We start from the raw sequence: 7743 nt of genomic DNA, 5'->3' as shown, positions 1-7743 counted from the left end.
ACTTTCTACTTAGTGCTAGAAAAAACACTCATACCTATTAATTTAAATCCAACCCAATCTGAATTAAGAATTAGAATGAAAAAAATGAAACTTAAATAAGGTCAATCGAGTCATTGACAACATCGTACACTTTCTTATGTAATAATTTAATATTTTATTAAACTTATCTGATACTTAATAATTTTTTTAATTTATTATTTCTAAATGATATATTTCTATAACAACATTTTAATTAAAAATAAAGTAGAAAAATATTACATAGTAAAAACAAAAATGTAATAAGAAGGCAATGAAACTTGATTTTTTTGACAAAATGCATATAAAAATCACTTCAGTGACAATAATAATAATAATAATCTATTTCCTATGACCATACATGAAAATATATATCAACAGCAATCATGACGACATCCTAATTTTTGATTTTTGATAATTAAATAGTTTTAACATCATACTTGTCATCGAATTCTTTTTTTAGTTATTATTAAATAATTTTTAAATTTATTTTTGTTTGGATTTTTTTTATATTTTTTGTTTAGGATTTTAGGAAAGGAAAATTACTATCATATAAACATTTACAATTATCTTCTCTTTAAAATTTTAGAAAAAATAAATTGTTATCAAATAATTATTTCTAGTTACTATTAAATAAGTTTAAAAAATACTATTTGTACAATTCGTATCTAAACTAATTTTAAACAGAGGGAGTAATTTTTAGTATCATGTTCATCATCAAATTATTTTCAAAAACATTACCAAATAAGTTTTTACAATTTTATTTTGGTTAGAACTTAAAAATATGATAAAATTTCTTTTGTTTATGATTTTTTAAAAATATATCAAATATTCTCTTAAAGTTTTTTTAGGGTTATACAAAATGAAATTAATATTACATAATATTTTAAAATTTAATTTTGTTCAGGATTTAGAAAAATAAAATTACTATCAAATAATTATTTCCAGTTAATATTAACTATTTTTAGAAGTTCCTATTTTCAAAATTCGTTTTTTTCAATATCAAAAATATTTTAACAATTTTTATTTGTTAATTAAATAATTTTTAGTATTATTTTTATCATTAAATTTTAAAAGTGAAAATTACTATTAAATAGACTTTTACAATTATCTTTTGTAAGGATTTGTTTTTTTTTTAAATCTTATTTGGTCAAAATTGAAAAAAAGAAAAATTATTTTATAAATCTTTTTTATTTAGGATTTTAGGAAACAAAAGTTAGTTTCACATAATGACAGGTTTTTATTGACACATTAACAATATAATTATTTTTTATTAGCACATGTAACAATCATATCGAGTAAAATATTTGAAGTTATTTTGGTTTATAATTTTCTAAAAACAAAATTACCTATGAAAAAGAAAAGTTAGTTATTTATTAGAAAAATAATGTTGCTTTTACAATTTTATTTTATTTAGACTTTTTAAAAAGGAAACTTACTTATTTTATAATTATTTTCTTTAATATTTTTTATTAAAAGTTTCCGTGTATTGGTAGGATACTATAATTCGTTTTTGTTTAATTTTTTTTATAAAATTAATTTACTTTTAAAAATTTTCTGTTTAACGAATTTTATATTTTTTCTTATACGTACAAACACATATTTTTCATATTAACACATACTCATATACGACAACACATCATAATTGAAAAAAGATTGCGTTAGCATCATAAAATGTAATAAGATTATAAGAAAAATTGAGTTGTATCAAGAAATTAAAAGAAATACTTAGGTAATATTTTTTTCGAAAATAATATTTTATTTTTTGAAAATAATATGTGGAAGCTAAAACTTAAATATAGTTGTGAAATATTTGTAGGTATTTTTTGGTTTATAAATTATTAACATACAATTATCTATAAAAAGGAAAGTTTTTTATTTATAGTAAAATAATAGTAATAATTTTAGAATTTTCTTTTGTTTAAGCTTTAAAAAAATAAATATTACTTATTTTATAGTTAGTTTTACTTTATGATTTTTATTAAATAATTTATTGCCCTTGTAGTATTTTATAATTCGTTTTTTTTTTTCTAGATTTGGTTTAGTTAATATTTTTCTTTTACAATTTTATTTATTTATTATCTTTAAAAACGAAATTTATATATTTTTAAAACAAAAAAATTACTTTTAAATAACTTTTTACAATTATTTACTTGTTTAGGATTAAAAAAAATAAAAAATACTATCTAATAATTTTAACAATATATAATTGTGAAAGACTATGTAATAGTAATTGTTCTTTTCCAAAATCTTAAAAAAAATCGTAAGAAGATATTTTTTTAATAATAACTTTTATTTTCTAAATCTCTTTTAAATTCTAAGAAAAGAGATCATATATTTGACACATGTCGCACTCTTAAAAAATTATTGATACATGTCGCGATCATGTTAATTAGCAACTTTAAAGAACCAAGCTTTATATAATAAGATTATATTTGTTTTTAAATTAGTTAGAAAGGGTAAGTAAATCGTTTATGGAGCTGACAAAAAAAAAGTCGTTTGTGGGAATTTTTTTAATTGTTATTATTCTCCAAAAGAAATGTAATAAAAAGAAAAAAAAAGTAGTAAGGGAAGCGGAAAGAAACTAGTCGCTTGAAGGACACAGACTACTAAGTTATTAAGGTAATAATTTACAGTGATTAAGCATCCTTAAAATATACTAGAGTAGTTTTCCGCGCTAAGCGCAGATAATTGACTTGAATTTTTGCTCGACAATGAATAATATCCTGAATTTGTAGATTAAAATTAAAAATAAGGAATCAGTCCTATGTTTCTTATAGTTTTTTCAGTAATATTTAACCTTTTGGAATTAGTTATCAACTACTTAAGAAACTGATTACCAATAAATACAAAGAAATAGCAGCTCCATGTATTTATAAAATCATTTGCTAAAAGTCTATAAGTTATTTATAAGTCAATATATATTTAATAAAGGTTTACAAAATCATTTTAAGAGGTTTTAAAATGTTATAAAACCAATTTAAAATGTATGTTGAACCTGTTTATAATTATATAAATGTACATTTTTAGTAATGTATAAATCATATAAATACATAGATAAGTAATGGTCCTTAATATTGATGTTATGATGGTGCAACTATTGCTAGCTAGTAGGAATGGAGACTTTTTTAGAAGTAACTACAGAGAAGTTTGTGAAATGATTTTAATACACAGAAATAATGGTCCTTCGATAGCATACATCATCAGATCATCCGAAGTTGTAACTTGTAACATTAAAGAAATACTAATTAACTCATCTTCTTGCAAAATGTAAAGCCATACTAATATATTAGAAAAACTTAGCAAACGCTCATAATTAAAAACGGAAAGAGAAGCTACACTCCTACGCATAAGTACAATCTATAAAATGAGTGGTTAATGCTCTATTACTCTAATTTAGCACGTTTTCCTCTGTGCTTCGTCACAGTTACTTGTACTGGTGTTTTCTTCAACAGCTAGGTCTCCAGTCTTTGGAGGACGCACCCTAATCACTTGCAGAAAATAGAGGCATTTCAGAAGTGGTGGCAAGTGGGATTCCAACCGGGGATGTTAAAGGTTGCAGGACTGAAGGAGAGACAACCTTCATTACTGTTATAGCCTGAGTCCCTCGTTCTAAGTTGTATTCAGAAACTTACACCTTGAACCTATGTGTTTGACCAATGGCGTCGATCAAAGTTTGTAGGACAGGCATTCATGGTTAGGACCAAGATCACCATTAGCCTAACATTTTGAAAAAAAAAGTTTAGTTACGTTTAATGAGTTAGGGAGGATGAATAATGTAATGGCGAGCTACCTCAAAGTACTTATCAACTAATTCGGAGGCATGCTTTCCAGTTAGCTCACGGCCTGCATCGCCAAGTAACACAAACACAGCCGGTAACAGAGAAAACAAATATCAATCCAAGCCAACAGTTATTGAATACTGAGGGTAGACTTCATTACTTTTCAGACTCCGGTTAAACGTTTCCATTGCCACATTTGTCAAAAAAACACAGGAATTTACATTGTTAAGTGATTTGTTTTTTTGTGTGGCTTATATACATATTTTATTTTACCTTGGCTAATCCTTGCTTGATATAAGCAAAGATTTTTCCAATTGTCGTTGTCTCAGCCTTAGTCACCTCCTATGCATTCACTTTCTTAGCAAACTCTGGGTTAGAATTCAACCTGATACAATATGCAAAACAAAAAGGGTTCTGATGTTAGCTGGACATGTACTGGTATACCAAATACAAACGAATAGGATATGAACATGTCGTCTCATTAAATACCTGACAATTGAAGTAGTCGATCGTGGGTTGGAATCTTTGTCGATGAAAACATGTGATGATGAGATTGAGCTGAGGGCAAGGGTCCCTGTTGTTTATGGGTCAGACTCAGACATCAAAACGTGGAATTAGATGGACAAATTTTCAAATCATTTATGAGGCACTAAATATTAAGAGAACCATTGAGCTGGTTAAGCAAGCTGAAGAAATAATTACCACGAATACGTTTTGGATTCAGAGTCATCACTAAAAGGATGACGCAGAAATATGGGTTTTAATAGCAGTCGAGGATAACGTTTTTTATCTTTCTGCTATCGTTGACATACCCCTTAGTTTTAGATAGCGTTTGCAAAAATGTAAACGCTATGTTTGGTTGATCCGATTTTAATTCAGCAAACGCTTTTTAGAAACATATTATATATAGCACTTTCAGTTTTGAAACGCTATGCATAATTAAGGTGGGAAAATTATTGATTTTAACATCCACCCTCTTTTCACTTTCCCTCTCACTCCATTTCATTTACCTTCAAACCCAAAACCCTAAAACCTATACCCTAAATCCTAAATTTTAAACACAACCCCTAAAACCCAATTTTTTCTTATTTTAATGTCAATTTTATTATTTTAAAATTTTTAATTTCAAATATTAAATCTAAACCTCCCTCAAACCCTATTCATATATATCAAACTACATATATATTCTAGACCTTGAACCTAACCCGATATATATATATATATCAATTAAATTTTAAAAAAAATTAATATTAAAATTTTTTTAATTTCAATAATTAAAGAAACTTTAATATTTTTAAACTTTGATATCAAAACTTAAGCTTTAAGATTATAATCTCCAAATTTAACTATAAACTCTAAAACAAAGCTTTCTAAATTTTAATACACCGCAATTTAATACAATTTAAAATTTTAGTTTCAAATATTAAATTTAAACCTCAAACTCTAAAATATAGACATATATATATACACTCCAAATTAATCTTATACCCTAAACCACATAGTACTTTAACACACTTCATAGAACATTAAACCTCAAACTTATGCATACAATTTAATTTCTATAATATATGTATATCCTAAACCATATACCACATTTCAGTCGTACATTATACATTTCAAAAATAAAATTAAACCACTAAATAATAAACAACACAAAAACAAAAGAATTAGCTTCATTTAAATGTTTTTATCAAATCTGTTTTTAAATTAAATAGCCAAAAAATTCAAGTGAAAATTTTTATATTTCAAATTTTACATATAATCATTTTATAAGCTATAAAATTAATCTTTTCTAAACTTAATATCAACCCATATACTTGATTCCAAATCTTACATATAATCATTTTATAAGCTATAAAATTAATTTTTTCTAAACTTAATATCAACCCATATACTTGATTTCAAATCTTAACCCTGAACCCTTAATCAGATATTTCAAATGAACCTATATCATAAAACATTAAAACTCAAATTTTAATCAATAAATTTTTTTTTTTAAAACACACAACCATAAAATTTGAATATAAAATTTATATTTTAAATTATGTTATCAAATTATTTAAAGTTAGATAATTTTTATAATATTTATAAAGAAATGAAAACACAATTTGTATTGTTCTTTTTGAGCCATTGATTGAATTTTATCAAGGGTCCAAAATCACACTTCGATCTATCCACCTCCTTCTTTCCTATTGGACAATCCTTTTTCACTTCTCTTACTATAATCTGTAAGCCTTCTCTCTCTCTCTTCTTCTCAAGCCAACACCATCTCCTTCTTTGAAGTTTGTAAACGGCGAGGATTGGTGTGGAAAAGGCTCATGTTATTGTGGTGAGATAATGAAGTATAAGAGGAAGAGGCGAAGGTCGTGGTCTAGCTGCACGAGTACCGGAACAACGGAGGTGCCCATCAATGGCGGATCTGGAAGACTATGACGACGGCGCGAGCAGATCCAAGCTTTGGCAAAGAAGAACCAAAAAGTCTACGGCTTTATCAAAGGTGATTCCTTCGTTTTGTCTCTCACTCAGATTGTTTGTGCAGTAAGTAAGGTCTCCAAGAAAAATCTGAGATTGGGTCACTCGAAAGGTATGTCTCTCACTCAGATTTAGTTTCGTTTGTTTTAATTCATTGATCTGGAAGCTGCTATCAATTGACAGAGAAAAAAGATGAAGGAGGACAACGGAGAACATGGCTTAGGGCGTGGCTGAAGCGTCAAGTGTGTAGGAAGACAGTGACGCCGGAGCTCTTGTGGTGACGGGGACTGCAGCGGCGACGAATGGAAGAGAACGACAATGACCTCGCGGCGGCTCTCGCGATGTGGAAGACACGGTGGTTTACTGTTTAGATGTTGTTGACGACGGCTGCAAGTTTTTTTTTTCTAGATTTCAGATTAGGTTTGGTTTTGATATAAACCGGTTTTAGTTTAAACAAATGTTTTTTTGTAAACCAATTTTGATTATAAATAAAATTTATTGTTAATTTTTTATTTGACTTGTGATTTTTTTTGTTTTATTTTTATTGTGTAATAAAAAATATATACTCTATTAAAGAACATTTAATCGCATACAAAAAAAAACGCTATAATATATGACAAGACGATAGTTGTGCATAAAACGGCTATCTAATGTGTCTTACCTATTATGACGGGCGATGATACAACGCTTCATAAACTGCTATCGTATTGTTAGAATAGTGCTTTTCGTCCGCTAAAAAAAGCATTTTTTTCTTGTAGTGACGGAAGTGTCGGCAATGGCCGTGAATTTGTAGAACATTGTTGCTGCCTGGTCCCAGAGATACAGCTTCATAACAGGTCCTTTGCAAATGTTGATTCATGATGGTTAAATTATGTTCGTTTGACATTTAGACACATAATTATTCAATAGAGAGAAGACATTATTTAAATACATGTACAGCTTACTCTTTAGTTTGTAAGTGAAACAGAACATGCCTTGTGTTCGCTATTTCCACGTAGTCAAGGCCCGGATGGTAAATGAGCAATTGTCCATTCAGTAGCTTCACGAGGCCAACAACATCTACACCATTGATAGAATAAATTATCAGCTAAATGTCGTATTGGAATGTGATATCACTCAAATTACCCTAAAGAGTGAATTTACTCTCTCAAATAAGAGGTTCAATTGCAGTATTTAGGGATCGAATCCACAAGGAGCTAGGAAACCTAATAAATCTAGTGGGATTTGTTAAGTTGAATGGTTTAATGATTAAAATGTAGATTTGCAGTTTTGTTGAGCAAGTAATTGCTCGATTGATTGGTTGAAGTTTTGGTGCTTAAAAGGAAATAGGTAGACTTAGGGTTTTTATTCAGGAAACTTGGAATTATAATCTTACAGATGCCTAATGAGTTGCATGCATGATAATGTAGAGCTCAACTACTAAGCAACAAGTCAATCAGCTCTCGCGTTTCTGGACTTGTCTATTAACTAGATC

The 7743-nt window shown here is 27.7% G+C and overlaps 2 long non-coding RNA genes across 2 annotated transcripts; one reads left to right on the top strand and one right to left on the bottom strand.

Annotated features, from left to right (window-relative positions):
* Positions 1 to 3282: 3282 nt before the first annotated feature.
* LOC106423761 lies at positions 3283 to 4403 on the bottom strand. Its single transcript, XR_001284726.3, has 4 exons — positions 4287 to 4403; positions 4071 to 4182; positions 3809 to 3861; positions 3283 to 3735 (listed from the first exon to the last, which is right to left on the bottom strand). It is a non-coding gene; the product is annotated as an uncharacterized LOC106423761 (long non-coding RNA).
* Positions 4404 to 4544: 141 nt separating this feature from the next.
* On the top strand, positions 4545 to 6781 carry LOC106423742. Its single transcript, XR_001284718.3, has 2 exons — positions 4545 to 6381; positions 6453 to 6781. It is a non-coding gene; the product is annotated as an uncharacterized LOC106423742 (long non-coding RNA).
* The last annotated feature ends 962 nt before the right edge of the window (positions 6782 to 7743 follow it).

The sequence above is a fragment of the Brassica napus genome, chromosome C8 (assembly GCF_020379485.1).
Source record: "Brassica napus cultivar Da-Ae chromosome C8, Da-Ae, whole genome shotgun sequence".
Classification (NCBI taxonomy): domain Eukaryota; kingdom Viridiplantae; phylum Streptophyta; class Magnoliopsida; order Brassicales; family Brassicaceae; genus Brassica; species Brassica napus.
This window is presented reverse-complemented; position numbering and strand designations above follow the sequence as displayed.